General features: G+C 47.7%; 1 protein-coding gene across 1 annotated transcript in view; it reads right to left on the bottom strand.

Moving 5' to 3' along the window:
* Positions 1-19,303, bottom strand: part of LOC123483420 (NADP-dependent malic enzyme, mitochondrial-like) — a 47,299-nt gene that overhangs the window by 27,714 nt on the left and 282 nt on the right. The gene's annotated exons all lie outside the window — the stretch shown is intronic.

Genomic DNA, 19,303 nt, shown 5'->3' with positions numbered 1-19,303 from the left:
CTTCCGATGGCATTGAGGAGTACACCACATCTGTCACTGGCTTCATCAATAAGTGCATCGATGATGTCGTCCACACAGTGACATTTACATTTTACATTTAAGTCATTTAGAAGACGCTCTTATCCAGAGCGACTTACAGTTAGTGAGTGCATACATAATTTTTTATTTTTCATACTGGCCCCCCTTGGGAATCGAACCCACAACCCTGCCGTTGCATACACCATGCTCTACCAACTGAGCTACATCCCTGTACGTACATACCCCAACCAGAAGCCATGGATTAAAGGCAACATCCGCACTGAGCTAAAGGGTAGAGCTGCCGCTTTTCAAGGAGCAGGACTCTAACCAGGACGCTTATAAGAAATCCCACTATGCTCTCAGACGAACCATCAAACAGGCAAAGCATCAATACAGGACTAACATTGAATCGTACTACACCGGCTCTGACGCTCGTCGGATGTGGCAGGGCTTGCAAACTATTTCAGACTACAAAGGGAAGCACAGCCGCGAGCTTCCCAGTGACACAAGACAGACGGATTACCAGGACGTGTACTCCAAGCATGCGCTGACCAACTTGGTGGTCTTCACTGACATTTTCAACCTGTCCCTGACTGAGTCTGTAATACCAACATGTTTCAAGCAGGTAACCTGCCTAAATTACTACAGACCCGTAGCACTCACGTATGTAGCCATGAAGTGCTTTGAAAGGCTGGTCATGGCTCACATAAAACACCATTATCCTACAAACCCTATACCATTGCAATTTGCATACCGCCCCAACAGATCCACAGATGATGCAATCGCTGTTGCATTCCACACTGCCCTTTCCTACCTGGACAAAAGGAACACCTATGTGAGAACGCTATTCATTGACTACAGCTCAGCGTTCAACACCATTGTGCCCTCAAAGCTCATCACAAAGCTAAGGACCCTGGGACTAAACACCTCCCTCTGCAACTGGATCCTGGACTTCCTGACGGGCTGCCCCCCAGGTGGTAAGGGTAGGTAACAACACATCTGCCACGCTGATCCTTAACACAGGGGCCCCTCAGGGGTGCGTGCTCAGTCCCCTCCTGTACTCCCTGTTCACCCATGACTGCATGGTCAGGCACGACTCCAACTCCATCATTAAGTTTGCCGACGACACAACAGTGGAAGGCCTGATCACCGACAACGATGAGACAGCCTATAGGAAGGAGGTCAGACACCTGGCCGTGTGGTGCCAGGATAACAACCTCTCCCTCAACGTGATCAAGACAAAGGAGATGATTGTGGACTATAGGAAAAGGAGGACCGAGCACATCCCCATTCTCATCGACGGGGCTGTAGTGGAGCAGGTTGAGAGCTTCAAGTTCCTTGGTATCCACATCACCAACAAACTATCATGGTCCAAACACACCAAGACAGTCGTGAAGAGGGCACGACAAAGCCCATTCCCCCTCAGGAGACGGAAATTATTTGGCATGGGTCCTCAGAAAGTTATACAGCTGCACCATCGAGAGCATCCTGACTGGTTACGTCACTGCCTGGTATGGCAATTGCTAGGCCTCAAGGCACTACAGAGGGTAGTGCGTATGGCCCAGTACATTACTGGGGCCAAGCTTCCTGCCATTCAGGACCTCTATACCAGGCGGTGTCAGAGGAAGGCCCTAAAAATTGTTAAAGACTCCAGCCACCTTAGTCATAGACTGCTCTCTCTGCTACCGCACGGCAAGTGGTACCGGAGTGCTAAGTCTAGGTCCAAAAGGCTTCTTAACAGCTTCTACCCTCAAGCCATAAGACTCCTGAACAGCTAATCAAATGGCTGCCCGGACCATTTGCATTGTCCCCCCCGCCCCCCCCATCCACCCCCTCTTTTACGCTGCTGCCACTCTCTGTTTATTATCTATGTATAGTCACTTTAACTCTACCTACATGTACATAGTACATCAATTACTTCGATTAACCTGTGCCCCCGCACATTGACTCTGTACCGGTACACCCTGTATATAGCCTCGCTACTGTTATTTTACTGCTGCTCTTTAATTATTTATTATTTTTTTTACTTAACACTTATTTTTCTTAAAACTGCATTTTTGGTTAAGGGCTTGTAAGTAAGCATTTCAATGTAAGGTCTACGCCTGTTGTATTCGGCATGCGACAAATTACATTTGATTTGATAATACCCCATAATGACAAAGCGAAAACAGAATATTTTGATATTTTTGCAAACAAAGCAATCGGTGGAGAAGGGCCTTGGTCAGGGAGGTGACCAAGAACCCGATGGTCACTCTGACAGAGCTCTAGAGTTCCTCTGTGGAGATGGGAGAACCTTCCAGAAGGACAACCATCTCTGCAGCACTCCACCAATCAGGCATTTATGGTGGAGTGGAAAGACGGAAGCCACTCCTCAGTAAAAAGGCACATGACAGCCCGCTTGGAGTTTGCCAAAAGCCACCTAAAGGACTCTCAGACCATGAAAAACAAGATTCTCTGGTCTGATGAAACCAAGATTGAACTCTTTGGCCTGAATGCCAAGCGTCACGTCTGGAGGAAGCATGGTGGTGGCAGCATCATGCTGTGGGGATGTCCAGAGCGCTCAGGACCTCAGACTGGGGCGAAGGTTCACCTTCCAAGAGGACAACAACCCTTAGCACACAGCCAAGACAACGCAGGAGTGGCTTCGGGACAAGTCTCTGAATGTCCTTGAGCGGCACAGCCAGAGCCCAGACTTGAACCTGATCGAACGTCTCTGGAGAGACCTGAAAATAGCTGTGCAGCGACGCTCCCCATCCAACCTGACAGAGCTTGAGAGGATCTGCAGAGAAGAATGGGAGAAACTCCCCAAATACAGGTGTGCCAAGCATGTAGCATCATACCCAAGAAGACGCAAAGCTGTAATCACTGCCAAAGGTGCTTCAACAAAGTACTGAGTAAAGGGTCTGAATACTTATGTAAATGTAATATTTCCATTTTTAATAAATTAGCAGAAATGTCTAATAACCGGTTTTTGCTTCGTCATTATGGGGTATTGTGTGTAGATTGATGAGGGGGAAAAAACGATTTAATCAATTTTAAAATAAGGATGTAACGTAACAAAATGTGGAAAAAGTCAAGAGGTCTGAATACTTTCCGAAGGCACTGTATATCTCAGACCAGTCCCATATGTAGAGCAGAGCCCATCAAAGAGAGCTCATTATTGGCTACAGTACCTCTGCTCACCAGCTGCTCATCAGGACAAAGAGGGCCAGAGCACAGGGAGGGAACACACAGCATGGCCCCAACTCAAAGTGACAGGACTGCACACTAGAAGCCCAATAGACCTGACAGAAATATGAAGAGCAGACCTACTGTCCAGTCTAATATGAGGGAGACAGGTTATTCAGTGCGATACATAAATCTATGGGGCTGAAACTGTTACAGCTCAAGCAAAATACTAGGGCTGTGGACCATGGTGGAGTAACCTAATCATTCTGTGTAGAGGGGAAAGGGACTTACAGTCAGATAAATCAAGTAAGACAAAGCTTTTGTCAGGTGATTTGTTTCTAACCGTGTATTCGGCTAAGAAGGCTCAATATCCATGTTGCTAAAGAAAATAAATACACATGCACATTACACTCTCTCTTAAGACACACACAGCCTTTCCCTACCACCACACACTTACTGTATAGGCCTAGCCCTCCTTAATTTGAATTTGACATGTATGTTACATTCCGCCTTCAGAACAATGACTTTTATTATTTTAACAGCGATACTATTTCATTCTTTCAAATATTTTTTCATTAATCAAACAAAGGCTTTCTTAAAAAGTGAGCAGTGATATGGCGAAGATACACTTGGCAAGTCTCTCCACCAATGCCCGCTCTCTGTCTACCGCCAATTTGTGCACATTCATTGTGTGAATTGTTTGCCATTTGTTTGTTAAATGTTTATCAATTCCCTACTACATATATACACACAGTGGGGAGAACAAGTATTTGATACACTGCCAATTTTTCAGGTTTTCCTACTTACAAAGCATGTAGAGGTCTGTAATTTTTATCATAGGTACACTTCAACTGTGAGAGACGGAATCTAAAACAAAAATCCAGAAAATCACACTATGATTTTTAAGTAATTAATTTGCATTTTATTGCATGACATAAGTATTTGATCACCTACCAACCAGTAAGAATTCCAGCTCTCACAGACCTGTTAGTTTTTCTTTATGAAGCCCTCCTGTTCTCCACTCATTACCTGTATTAACTGCACCTGTTTGAACTCGTTACCTGTATAAAAGACACCTGTCCACACACTCAATCAAACAGACTCCAACCTCTCCACAATGGCCAAGACCAGAGAGCTGTGTATCAGGGATACAATTGTAGACCTGCACAAGGCTGGGATGGGCTACAGGACAATAGGCAAGCAGCTTGGTGAGAAGGCAACAACTGTTGGCGCAATTATTAGAAAATGGAAGAAGTTCAAGATGACGGTCAATCACCCTCGGTCTGGGGCTCCATGCAAGATCTCACCTCGTGGGGCATCAATGATCATGAGGAAGGTGAGGGATCAGCCCAGAACTACACGGCAGGACCTGGTCAATGACCTGAAGAGAGCTGGGACCACAGTCTCAAAGAAAACCATTAGTAACACACTACGCCGTCATGGATTAAAATCCTGCAGCGCACGCAAGGTCCCCCTGCTCAAGCCAGCGCATGTCCAGGCCTGTCTGAAGTTTGCCAATGACCATCTGGATGATCCAGAGGAGGAATGGGAGAAGGTTATGTGGTCTGATGAGACAAAAATAGAGCTTTTTGGTCTAAACTCCACTCGCCGTGTTTGGAGGAAGAAGAAGGATGAGTACAACCCCAAGAACACCATCCCAACCATGAAGCATGGAGGTGGAAACATCATTCTTTGGGCATGCTTTTCTGCAAAGGGGACAGGACGACTGCACCATATTGAGTGGAGGATGGATGGGGCCATGTATCGCGAGATCTTGGCCAACAACCTCCTTCCCTCAGTAAGAGCATTGAAGATGGGTCGTGGCTGGGTCTTCCAGCATGACAACGACCCGAAACACACAGCCAGGGCAACTAAGGAGTGGCTCCGTAAGAAGCATCTCAAAGTCCTGGAGTGGCCTAGCCAGTCTCCAGACCTGAACCCAATAGAAAATCTTTGGAGGGAGCTGAAAGTCCGTATTGCCCCGCGACAGCCCCGAAACCTGAAGGATCTGGAGAAGGTCTGTATGGAGGAGTGGGCCAAAATCCCTGCTGCAGTGTGTGCAAACCTGGTCAAGACCTACAGGAAACGTATGATCTCTGTAATTGCAAACAAAGGTTTCTGTACCAAATATTAAGATCTGCTTTTCTGATGTATCAAATACTTATGTCATGCAATAAAATGCAAATTAATTACTTAAAAATCATACGTGATTTTCTGGATTTTTGTTTTAGATTCCGTCTCTCACAGTTGAAGTGTACCTATGATAAAAATTACAGACCTCTACATGCTTTGTAAGTAGGAAAACCTGCAAAATCGGCAGTGTATCAAAAACTTGTTCTCCCCACTGTATGTATATATCACCAGTAGTGAATTTACCGTTAATCCCAGTCATTTCTCAGTAATGTAGAATGTTTGGTTACGGTAATTTCTGTTACTTCATTCTATTAGTTCATTATAAATTAGCCTAAGTCTAATTTAGACAGATTTTCCAATGTAACTATGGCTATGGAAATTGCCTTTTACATTGTAGAACCAGTTTATTGGTCATTTCCAATTGGGTAATTGTATGGACCTGGGAGGGGCCAAGTGCATATAGGCATGTACTGTACCTGTTGGAAGTCCTGTGAGAGAGATTTGATTTGGTTTCTCAGGGGGAGGCTGTGTAGTCTTGCGTCTGTTCAGATAGGACAGGTTAAGCCTGATACAGAGGCTATTTCTTTAGGGCTGTTGCCCGTGTATATTTTGTAAATCTACTCGTTTGATATATGGCGCCTTCACTTGTAAATAGATCTACATTTTGAGAACTTCAACCTGCCTTCCTTCCACTGATTCCTGCCCTTACGACTGCTACAACATTTGTAAACACTCGCTTACCAAGACAAATTGGGTCATTAGTTGGAATCACGGGCAGAAAACATGTTAATATGTTGTTTAGAGCACGGTTGTCATCAGGACCTAAACATTTGTAGCTAGTAATAATAACTCAGCAGGAGAGAGAATAAGGAATAAGTAGGGTAAGTGGAGACAGAAATTATGGAGGCATACCTACTGAAGCTGAGAAAGGCAGAGGGAAGTATGTGGTAGTGTGATGCAGTACAGTAGTCTATGAGAGTTGTGATATTGGAAGTAGAGAGACAAGGCCACCAGAAAAAAGAAAAAAGTCCTTTTAAAGATAAAAAAATATTCAGGGCCAGTAGATAGACCCACAAGGTCTTCTGGAAAGGCTATTTATGAAGCTTTCCCAACTTCCATGTCACAACTGACTCATGTCTAAATTAAACAGGCATTGGAAAATTTGACTTAACACACAATTTTGCTCTCAGGAGTAAAGGCCAGCCTTAGTTTATTTTCGATCACTAAGCTGTCAATCTTCAACAGCACCATGCTGTAGACTTTAGCCTCCACATTTTCCAGAACCTCAGTTGACAGTCTGACGAGTACATTTCACTTCTAAATTGACTTTGTTGTCAGTTGCTTATTGCCATTGTGTTTAAGCCTGCTTGGACTTGGATGACTGAGACGTTCTTGAGACTGGATGACAGAGTGACCGTGACCAGGGGTCAGCCCCACAGGACTCTAACAACATGCAGAGTAAATAACCATCACAGACACGTCCATATGGCATACCACAGTCCAGCGCTGTTCCAAAACCACCATTAGTCAGCACAACATTAAAGCCTATTTAGGTTATCTCCGCTTCCATTAAAGTCATCCTCATCCTGAAAACTCCACCCATCTGGGCTCTCATTCTCTTTTGACTGAGAGGAGCTTCTCAAAGTCTCCCTTCTGAGCAAATATGTGAACCACAGGGCTCTGTAAATCAGTGAGGTGTTAACTTGTGAATGTATGGACACTCTTGCTGGTTAAAACAGCCTTGAAAATGGAGATGGGGTTGACTTAAAGAGTCGGCGGCCGGGGTGTGGGATGTAAGACTTTTAAAATGCAGCCTTCCGCCGTGGTCTTCTCTTGAGACTTTTCATGCTCTGTGTAAGGGGGTCCCTCGGGAGCTACAGTGTTGCCGGGCAGGAGTCCAAGTCTCTAAACAAATCAGCAACTCTGAAGCCTTGGGCTAAACATTCACATACTTCAGGCCAGTCCCTCTTCAGCACTCATTAGTCTAGTTCCAAAAACAGTCTGGGCTGATATAGCACGTCTGATGGACAGTGCTGGGCACAAGTATTTATGCAAACAGGCAGCACTGTCAGAAGGCATTAAAATCCCTCTGTCACTCTCACAGCTGTCCTGTAGGGGGCAGTCACTATGCTATTCAACATGTTGTTCCCTTGTGACAGCTAAACCGAGCCTACACCCAGAATGCAGCTAAATCCATATTAAAGAAGCTGTACATCAAGGGTCATTTCTGAGCAATATGTCCGTCCATTTTAGTGGACACCTTTTGGCTCAGGAGCACCCCCAGAAGCAACATGTTTTAAGGTAGGCTAGATATGAGGGAGAAACTTACATGTCTAATGTCTAAAGTCTTTTAGCTACTGAATTGCTCTACTCAGTCTAAATTCCCTGGAAAATCCCTATTCAATTTGGCTTCTGTTCTGTTCCCATTAATAAATAAATGCGGCTAAAGTAAATCCTTGCTGACCTGCCATCTCAAAATAACAACAACACTGTGAACACACTATAGAGTGAGTGAAAGACAGTCCTGTGCAGTCACAGCCTTATTGGCTCCACATATTTTCAGTCATTTCATTATCAAAGTAGGTAGGCTGATTTATTTCCAGTTCTACAAATCATCAGACCTGAAACGCTTTGGCCGTGTTTTTAGGTGGGCTGATTTATTTCCAGTTCTACAATCGTCAGAACTGAAATGCTTTGGCCATGTTTTAAACGACAGCCATCTCTAGGCCTACACCATGCTGGAGTATAGCCTTGGGATAGCCAGTGTGAATGGGATTCCAGTTCGAATAGGATGCATGGCATAGGTTCAACATCAATGGACATTGTGTGTTAACATGAAACCTATGAAAGGGAGGCACTAAAATGGTTGTCCCTTGTCCCCACTGCCTTTTATGATCTCCCATAATCTCTTCCATCCACAAGACAAGGCCCACCTACATCGCAACCGGTGCTCTGAATGAATCTTTCCAAAAAACACAAAGGCGAAAAATAATGAAGCATTGGAACTTGTTTCTAGCTATGCAAACACCTTCACCATTACAATGAGCAAAGGCTGTAACACTGCAACCCCATAACATAACTCCATTGCCAGTGGCTCAGGGGGATAGAGCACTGGTCTTCAACAATCACATAACTTTCTCTGTGACAGCATTCCAGTTCACAGTGATGTTGTGCTTGGTGGCGAGCTTGTACTGCTGCCTGTGCAGGCCAGATTGTGTTTCTCCACTGTTTCCTAGAAAGTGGATTTGGAGGCCCATTGACCAGATTTACTTTGTCATTGACATTTGGTAATATTCAAAGTCCTTTGGGAATCGTGTCAAATCTGATAAGCCGAAACCCTCAACCTGTTTATCAGACAATGTCCTCACACAACCTCTTTTGATACAATAGGCAATCGGTCAGTCCAAATTCCAAATCCACTGACTAGCCTCACTGGGATAGGCCTAGTCCTCATCTCAATAGCATTAGGTCTGTTCTTTTGGTTATTCCCTTGGTTCTCCATCGCTAGACCCATATTTATGTCAGGACTTTGTAAGACTTTCCCTTTCAAACAACAAACAGAAGCTGTATTGAGGAAAGACGGGAGTGACATGAGCAACAGAGGGCTGGAGAGGGGAGGTTGGAGCCATGCTTTATATGCAGGCGACGAGGCCATCACTGTCTCCCTCTATGTGTCTGGGACCAGTCTAACGGCTTCTCCATTGTCCAGACCTGAAAAAGACTGTCTTCGAGAACACACAAAGCCTCAACGAATCAGCAGGTTAGGGCATTTAGACGGGTCTGTCCCAAAGAAAAAACAGGCCAGAATGAACAGGCAGATTGAGATCTTGTGTGTGTGTGTGTGTGTGTGTGTGTGTGTGTGTGTGACAAGGTAAAATGAGGCTGCTTGGCAGGTGCCACCGAGGTTGAGTTATTAGAGCGGAACAGGGGTGCACTTTCCCCGTCTGGCCGCTCCACTCCAGTCCATCAGCGGAATGTCTGGCGGCCGGCGATGCTTGCGGTCGCACCGCCACACCTGGAGACACCTGGCCACACCTGGGATACCTGTGACATCACACACACAGTCCTGGGAGTTCTAGGGCCCGCCTAGTGAGGGAGATTGACAGGAGCATCTGACCTGTGATAGGGCAAGAACAGAGCACTCTTTGTCCCATAGCCACTCATCAGCTTAACAGTGTCATGAAAGCTTATTGCCAGCATTTCACGTTGGCCCTAAAAAAATTAAGAGTTTCTGTATTACTCGTAATAGAATGGCCTATGTCTTTAGAGGACAGTGTACACACTATACACATCAGCCATGGCTACACAGGGCCCCCACACCGAGTTGTGAACTTGTGACCTCCCATCAATAACAAGTTTCCCAACATTCCAAAATATTTGGAGAGACATGCTCATTCTGTAGGTGAACAAGTCAGGGCTAGGCCCAACACTCTCACAACCGTCCAATGGCACCTTTTTCCAATTAGGACAGCTTTGTATTATACCTTTGGTCCAAGATTTACAGCCCAGACTAGAGCACATTAGGATTCACACAAAACCAGTCCCTCTCAATCACTGGCTGCTCTTCCAACCAACCAACCAACCAGCAACCCATAAAGAGTGCTCCAAAAGCCAGAGTTACAGCTTTAGAAATGTTTCCATTACAGATTTGAAAGCTATTTGTTGCCGTGTGTTTGTTTCTAAATGTATTTATTCTAACCTTGGTGAGAGGAAAATGCAAGGCTTGTGGAAAAGCTCTAACTATTGGGGGAGAAAACCAATGAGTGTAGCAGCCAAAGAACGGTTAGATTCAGAATCATTCAGGCTAATGATGACTTCCATTTGTTAGAGACAGAGGGTTATGATAACCCAGCTCCATTGCCAGGGTCAGCCAGTTGGCATTCCAGCACATCCTCATCGTCCAATCAAATACAGTGTTGTTCCACAGAGTTTTCACTAAGCCAAGAACACCGATTAATGGATGTCTGTTGTCTGATGGGCCATCTGCGATGTCATGTGGAGCCTGTGGTTACAAATGGGGCATCCAATTGCTGTTCTGGATCTTTACCACCGTTTGATTTTGGGCTGAAATGTTACATAACACCAGACTAGCTATTTAAACCTCAATAAACTGCATATTACTGCTTAATCAAGGGATCTCCATTTTCTGGAGAGTTGAAAGTTAATGCCAGATTGAATTCTGCACCATTCCACACTATTTTGGTGATATTGAATACCAATCCATGATGAACAGCTGAAAATCTTCAGTGCATCATAGGGGTCTTCTGAGGAGAGCCATCTTCCTTAACATCCAGAGATGTGAGAGGACTGTCCCAGGTCAAGGTCTTCATTGATGCCACCCTGACCCTCTAATGAATGCTAAGGGCAGTGTCCATCCATACCATGACCACACTCGGCATAGGGTTAGCCTAGTTAGCACACAAAGACCCACTGAATGGGCATCTGTTGGATCACCTGTGCTCCACTACCTCTGTGTTTGAGGTGAAACACCATCCCTGATAGGGCGCTCAGAGAGAGCGTTTCACTTCTTGTTGTTTTTCATGCCAGCGTTTCGTGGCAGGCCGGCCCAGCAAGCGTCAGAGGGCTGCAGTGTGGCCTGGGAGCCTGGGATTCACACAGGCTGCTCATTAATAACTGATCAACCCAGAGAGACAGAGGACGTCTGTGGAGTCCAGCCAGCTCTCTCTTCCTCCCCACAGAGACCCCTTTCTCTGCCTCGCTCCCCACTTTATTTCTTTATTGCGTGGTGTGCACACAGAAAACACACCTATAATATCCTGTTCCACCTTTTCAGAGAGGGGGAGCGAGTGTTGAGCGAGAAAGGAGGGGTACGAGGTGAATGGAGAGTGAGTGGAGGGGGATGAAAACAAAATTGACTCTTGCAGATGTGAGGACACGCCGCTTTTAGCAACCTCCATCCATCAGCATAAATTAGTGTGTTGTCCCTCTCACTGGCTCCTGTCTGAGGCTGAAGTGGATCATGTGAGGGAGGTAAACACATATCCCCAGGGTGTGCTGAACCCAGGAGAGGGCAACAATGTCCCACTGCTGGACCCACAGAAGGCTGCCTGTTGTTGAGCAGCAGAACACACTTTAACAGTCATTTCCTACCTTCTCCTCTAATTTCCTCCTGCTGGTTCATGGACAAGGTTGACAGTGAATGGTTCACCCTGCTGCATAAAAAGCCTTTTTCTCCTCAGATCAGAAAACGCTAGTCTTACCTGTGCACTTGTGTGTTTAAGTGTGTGTGCCTACGTCTGTTTCGACCTGACTTATGAGGGTATCAGGTAGATCACACCAAATCAAAGCTGAGGCATTCAAGAAGGCAATCTCAGTGTCTTTGCACTCAGTGCTTATGCTTCATTGACTGCTGGCGGTCAAAAATAATTGTGGTTTAGCCCTACTTATAGAAAAATAAACATTCTTTAAAAGCAAGTAGCCTAAGCCGATTCATATAGCATATCTCTTGTAAAAGACAATCTTGGTGATTATCAATTGGCAAAGAGAGAAACCCATTGTAGCCTTCTTTGACTGATGCAAATAGACCTGCCAATGTTTTACTCACACTGACTATTAAGCCTATACTTTGGTCCTGGCAGTCTTTTGGTGTATTAGGCCTAACTTAAAGTTTTCCAGACGAAGCACGTTTACTACAGAAGGAGAGTTAAATAAATAGGTTGCTGCACTCAGTCTCCAATGACTCCCAAATGAAAGCAGTTTATCTCATTAAACCCCCCGTCTTCTCCAAAACAAAGCAATAACACGTGCTCTAGCTAGCTCATTACGACGGGAGACATTGAAGTAACATGAAAAACCTCACCATAAAACATGAGACTGTGGGTCTCGTAACATTCACTCTTCACACTCCGACACAGAGCGAGATGAGCATAGAAATATAATGGATAGACTAACCAGGCTCTCTAGATCTATAGCTCATAGCCTAGTCCATGTGACCAAATCCAATATGGCCACCCAAATAAAATATTGTTGTGCTGACAAGTATCTTTGCGGTTTGCACCTAGTGAAGCATGCTTGAGAAGTTGTGCAACTCAAATAAAAATCTCATAGCCATTCCCTCTGGAATTTCAACATTCAATGCCATTCCAGAATCAAATTCACTGTGTTTGTCTGACCAATCAACTTGTCAAATTCATTGTCCAATCAAATTAAAGCTTGCACTGAAGGGCAAGTTTTCTTACCAAAGAGGCCCAATCACAAATGAAAGACCATTTGGGATACACTAAATACAATCAGTAGACCAATCAAGTTTCACCATACACTAACGGCCTAGTTGTCCAATCTGAGAGACTCTAAGACCTCTACAGCTCTCTTGTACAGACTGTCCATTCAAACCGCTGGGATGCAAACTGGGATGTGCGGCAGGTAGCCTAGCTGGTAAGAGCATTGGGCCAGTAACAAAGGTCGCTGGCTTGAATCACTGAGCCGACTAGATGAAAGATCTGTCGATGTGCCCTTGAGCAAGGCACTTAACCCTAATTGCTCCTGTAAGTATCTCTGGATAAGAGTGTCTGCTAAATGACTAAAATGTAAATGTAATGTAAACAACCAGTTTACTAGATGTAAACAAACAGTTTAGACAGGGTTCAGAGTTGACATGACCAACTTCTGAGTCAAAACAGCAGAAGCAAGAACCTGGCTCAAGTTTTCAGTCTATCAATGATTGGGGATTAGATTCCGATTCAAGGCAGATTCAGTGCTCCCAGTGACCAATATCACATAGGCTGCCCTTGACAAAACCCATTTCTTATTGGACTAACAATAAACTGAGGTATGGAACTGTACAACACAAAGTAAAACCATACTCCACTCTACAGCCAGCCACATTCACTGTGTAAAAAAAGACATCACTCAAAACCATCATGTGGTAGGGCATATGAATTTAAAAAATGGACCACATTTTCCATTATATTGCACACATACACGCCTGTACGCACGCACACAAACACCTGTGCATGCACTCTGTGTGTGAGAGCTGGTCTTAGAGGAGTGGACTCATTAACCTTCCTGACAAACTGGGCTCTGTGTAGGCAGTGGGCCTTTGGCCCCCCTCAAGGAGACAGGATGTTTGAACTGCACTGACTGACTGACTTATCAGCAGCTAGGTAGGGACAAGGACCCTGACAGCCATTTCAACAGTAGTAAATGCCACTCTTTATCAGATAAGGGAGAGCTTTTACCCAAAGACCTCCACTGCTTCAAGTCAATCAGAGAGAAAATTTGAGACCAAAGGTGGGTAATATAGCAGGGGTCCTTCCATTTTTTCTTACCTAATTCCTAAAATGTAATCTATTGAAATTAAATAGCACTCTAATATTTACATATATTGTGTTAGCCTAAATACAAGATAAGTATCCTAATTAGCAGTTGAAAGGCGAGTACTCAACTAAAGCCTACAAGTCCTTGTTCTTCTCTTTTACAGCATCAAAGGAAAAATACTGTCTGACACAAGTCCCAATCAGCCTGGTCTCATAGACTAGACATAACATAGTAAATGTAAATTCGAGACACTCATTTAGTATGATACTGTATGTAACGTTTGGTATGGTTACATAAGACAGATTGTTACTTAAGGCAAAAATGAAAGTAGGGTGGTTGGTCGGCCGTATAACGCCAATATCTGGCAACCCAAAGGTTGTGAGCTCGAAACCCATCACGGACAGCTTTAGCATTTTAGCTAACTAGCAACTGTCCAACTACTTTTTAGCTACTTTACAACTACTTAGCATGTTAGCTAACCCTTCCCCTAACCTTAACCCTTTAACCTAACTCCTAAACTTAACCCTAGCGGCGGCAAAAGTCTTCCACATCCCTCTTGTGCTGCCCCCAGTAAAAGCCCTGACGGAGGCGGCGCAGTGTTTTTGTGACCCCAAAGTGTCCAGTCCCCACCCCCCCATGAGTACTCTGGAGCACAGCCTCCCGCAATGCTTTTGGGACCACCACCTGCCACCTCTCCTCCCCCGTAGCTGACTCCTTCCATGCCCGCTGTAACACGCCATCAGCCAGCCGCAGTCGCTCAAACTTTGACCACAACCCTTTGGTCGCGAGTGAGAGCGCTGTCACCTCTTCCCATGGTGGCCTCACCTGCGCCTCTACCCACTGTAGCACTGGCTGTAGGTCTGTGTCCCGTCCCTGCTGCTGCCCCCATTCAGCCACGTCGACAGTCTGCAGCTCACAGCAGACAGGCCCGCCGCCCGACACACTGTGGCACAGACCCCCTCCTCTGCACACAGCTCTCTCTCCCGTCCCTCTCTCCGTTCACAGTGGCGGCAGCCGTCTGCAGTACAGGGCCGACAGGACATGGCGTCGGGCGTTGGAGTGGCGTGCCCCTGCCCTGTGCACCACCGTGAAGTCATACGGCTGAAGCTCCTCCAACCAGCGTGCCACCTGCCCCTCTGGCTCTCTGAAAGACATGAGCCACTGGAGAGCAGAGTGGTCAGTCTTTACAGTAAAGGGCAGACCACCCAGGTAGTACTTGAAGTGTTTGACGGAAGCCACAACAGCCAAGAGCTCCCGCTGGTGACACAGTAGCGGCGCTCATGTTTGTCAAATGTTTTGCTGAAGTACGCCACCGCTCTCTCCCCCTCTGGCCCCACCTGGGCCAGCACCCCACCCATGCCCACATTGCTCGCGTCTGTGTCCAGGATAAAGGGCAATGTGAGGTCAGGGGGGGCGAGCACAGGGGGCCTCGATCAGTGCATGTTTGAGGGTGTTGAACGCCTCCTCACACTCCACTGTCCAAGTGAAAGCCTTGTCCTTCGGCAGCAGGCGGTTCAGTGGAGTAGCAACGCTTGAGAAGCCCCGCACAAACCTCCTGTAGTACGAGGCCAGGCCCAGGAAGCTCTTCAGCTGACGCTGGTCGGTGGGGGTGGGCCAGTCTCTGACAGCCGCTACCTTGTCCTCCATGGTGCTGATCCCCTCCTTCCCCACTCGGTGGCCCAAGAAGGACACCTCTCTCCTCATGAAGTGGCACTTCTCGGGGTGGAGCTTCAGACCTGCGGCAGCCACCCTCTCCAGCACACACCGTAGCGCCCCCAGGGCTGACTGGAAGGAGCTGCCATGGGCCAGGATGTCATCGAGGTATACCAGACACTGCTGTCGGGGGATGCCATCCAGCACCCTGTCCATCAAACGCTCAAAAGTAGCTGGAGCGTTGCACAGGCCAAAGCACAGGACCTTGAACTGCCAGTGTCCTCTGTTAGTGGAGAACGCAGTTTTGGCTCTGGCCTCTGGGGAGAGGGGCACCTGCCAGTAGCCACTGCGGAGGTCTAGTGAGGAGAACCAGGAGGACCCCCTAACCAGGTCCAGCGACTCATCGATATGTGGTATGAGTCCTTCCTGGTTACCTCATTCAGCCGCCTGTAGTCCGCACAGAACCTCAGCTTGCCCCCCTTCTTCGGAACCATGACGACTGGCGCCGCCCAGGGGCTGTCTGAGGGCTCAATGAAGTCTGCCCGCTGCATCTCCAACACAGCCTTGTCTGCCGCCTCCTGGCGTGCCAGCGGGATACGGCGGGGACGCATCTTGATAGGTCGAGCATCACCTGTGTCGATCTCATGCTGCACCAGATGAGTCTGACCCACCTCTTCCTCACTCAGCGCAAAGCTGTCTCTGAATTCAAACAGCAACTGCCTCAACCGTTCCTGCTGCTCGGGGTCAAGACCAACACAGTTCCTCCCCCATATCTCCCTCACTGCAGACAGTGTCCTCTCCCCTCCCATCTGGGGTAGCTGGGCTGGGGGCGCGCCCGGGCTCACAGAGGACTGTGTCGTGGAGGTAGCTGGGGGAATGTAACGCAACGCCGTAGGTGACAGGGGGCTGGGGAAAAGTCACACCCAGATGTGGGGGAGGGGGCAGCCATGAGTCTCTGCTGCTTTAACTGTTGGAGTAAAGGGTTTGTTGGGTTGAGTGAATGTGACATTAGGGGCCATGGTGACCTCCGGCCCTCCCTGGAAGCTCAGTGTGCCCCTATTTAGGTCTAACTGGCAGCCTGTGCTCCTAAGAAAGTCCAACCCCAGGATACAAGGGTCCTGCACAGCCGCCACCCACACCGGATGACGCACAGTCCTGCCCCCTACTGTCAGAGTCATTATTCCCTTCCCTTTCATGGGTGCCAGCTCACCTGTGACTGTGCGGAGCTGCACAGTTGTAGGCTCACACTGAGTCCAACCTGGCACAATATCTGGCCTCACCAGGGTTACTGTGGACCCAGTGTCCACCAGGGCGGAGCAGGGCACCCCCTCCACAGTGACAGGGACATGACAAAAGTCCCCAACACAGGTCCGGCCCACCACAACAACAGGCTCCATCCGCTTGCCCGTCTGCTTCTGGGGGAAGTGGAGCCTTGCTTCCCCGTCTGTGCCGGTGGGCTCCTCCTGAAGAAGATGGTGGTTGGGATAGAAAGCCAGGGGTCCGCACTACCCGGTCTATGCGGACCCCGAGCCGTTTCCCTGAGCTCTGGGGGACATGGGGCAATCTCGGCGCAGATGGCCTGGCTGGCCACAACCCCAGCAGACCCTGGGACCAGGGTGTGTGTTTCGTGCCGCCTGTAGCGACACAGCACGAATGAGTTCTGTCATTTCAGCCACCCATGCAGGCTTTTCCGGCTCCGGGGCTGCTCTGCCCCCCAGCTCGCACAGAGGGTCTGTCTCCCTGCACCCCCACCAAAGCCCCAGCTGAAGCCCCAGCCCACACCAGCTCCCTCTCCAAAGCCATCTCCAAGGCTACCTGCAATGACTCAGGATGAGCCAGCTGGGTCTGTGTGCGCAGCTCCGTAGGAGAGAGCGCCTGTATGAACTGGTCCCGTGCTAGCTCGCTCTGCACGGAGGGGGCATGTGAGCATATGCCCGCCGAGAGAGGCTCTCAATGTCATTAGCTAGCACCCGTAGAGGCTCTCCAGGCTGCCTGCGTCTATTACTCAGTTCGGAGCGCAGTAGCCCGGGCTGTACACACTGTCCATAGCGCCTCCTCAGTGCTCCCACTAAAGCACCATAATCACGTCTGTCCTCGGGGCTAATCAATATCAAACAGGCCAGAGCTTCATCCGTGAGGCATAAAGCCAACTGCAGTGCCCTATCTTCATCCGACCACCCCCTAAAATGAGCTAACAGTTCAAACTGATCATGAAAAGCTTCCCAATCCGCCTTACCGGAATACTTCGGGGTCTTAACGGATACGGACGCAGCCGGGAATTGGGCGCCGCCATGTTTGTTTACATCCTGAGCCCCAGATTCCTCGTCCCCGCCGTGTCGACGTCACTCCCTTCGGGTCCGCCCACCAGAATCCGCGCGAAACACAGTCGACGAAGCACTCATGCCCGCTTCAGCCGCCATCACTCTAACGTCCTCCCTCAAGCGGCCTCTGGGCTCCGATGCCCTGGCGATCTCCTCAGCCAGAACCCCCGACGTCCATGCACACGCACCTCCTTGGCCATAATCGTCCCCTACCTCCACCTTCACTTTCGGATTCCCTCGAAGCATCTTCAACCCCCGTTCTCACCTACGGTAGCTAGCCACAGAAGTCAGCTAGCTAGCTGGCTAACTTTTATCAACGTTTTTACTTCTGACACCAATGTAATGACCTGACTAGATCATAAAAGAACAACTGTCCAGACAGAGGATTGAGTTTACGAATGGACGGTTTATTAAACCAACTTTACACAGGCTACTGTTTGGCCGTAGCCCACGCCAAATAAATGAAAGATAACCCACAAGCCAATCGTGACCTTCTCTTGTGAAGCCCAGACGTAAAAAGAGAGAGAACAAAGGCTAAACCTGGTCTTAACTTCCAATGCTCCATCCCCCTGCCCAACCCCCCTCCACCCCACTCCGCCAACCGCCAGGATGCCCAGCATCAGAACATTCCAGGCATTCCCGTGATTGGCAGATAGCAGGTTGATTGACATGTCGGACCCCGCGAACACTGGGTACTGGTAGGTACAACACAACCATCTACTAGCCTAACACATAACACACAGCTGTCTGTGCGGGTCGCTACAATATCATAGGAAATGGGTGCTGGACATCCACAAATTAATACATACCATAATAAATGTTGTGTCTCGGATTTACGTACAGAATAATATGAAATGCTCTGAGACCAGGTTGCCAAAATCGGTCCCAATTTATGGACAACGGCTATACAACAATATGGTAGCGTTCAACAGGCAATTCGTTTTTCTGACTGTAGTACACTACACATGTCTAATTCAACAGTTTTGTATTTCTGTTGACAGATGACCCACAATTTGCACTCTCATCGTGATGACCTGATCAGAACCATTGACAGGGATATGAAGCTGTCACTCTCCCCCACGTTGACCAACAACATGTAGCCTCACTAGCCTGTGACCGCAAATCTGTAGGGGAGGCGGGGCTCGTGCGACCAAGAAAACACTAGAAAGCTCCCTCCGTTACCAAACTCAAACACAATGACTATGCTTTGCAGCCTAGCAAAGCTACCTCCTGACATTTTGGCTAATTTCTTTAACCGTTGTGGCAGCCTCTCTGTGCTATTTTGAAAACGTATTCCTAAAGTGGCAGCCTGTGCAAATGTACATTTTCAGTGACAAAAACTAGGAAGAGTTTCCGAAGTCTGACAAGCAAGTCGAGGGGGGGACCTATGCTTCATTCCACTCATGCAATTGCGAAGGTTAGCAGCTGACCGACTTTTGTTCTTCCACTCACCAAATGAAAATAATATCTTGTTAGCTCGTTAATCTTAAATGTACAAGTCTCCATCATGCACAGAAGGCTGATAGTGGGCTGGCTGTCATTTAATATTTGAAAAGCTGAACTTGTGTAATAGGTATTACGCGGGGAGGATGGGCTTTCGCGTCATTTCTTTTAGTTAGGGGCTACTGAAAAAAGACTGCAAAGGCGAGAGTGGAACAATTGAATGTAACCCGCTCCGAGGGGCGTTGGGCTCCTTTAAATCTAACTATAGCCTGCTCTGAAGCTGATACTCC

This window comes from Coregonus clupeaformis, unplaced genomic scaffold, assembly GCF_020615455.1.
Source record: "Coregonus clupeaformis isolate EN_2021a unplaced genomic scaffold, ASM2061545v1 scaf0109, whole genome shotgun sequence".
Taxonomy (NCBI): Eukaryota; Metazoa; Chordata; class Actinopteri; order Salmoniformes; family Salmonidae; genus Coregonus; species Coregonus clupeaformis.
This window is presented reverse-complemented; position numbering and strand designations above follow the sequence as displayed.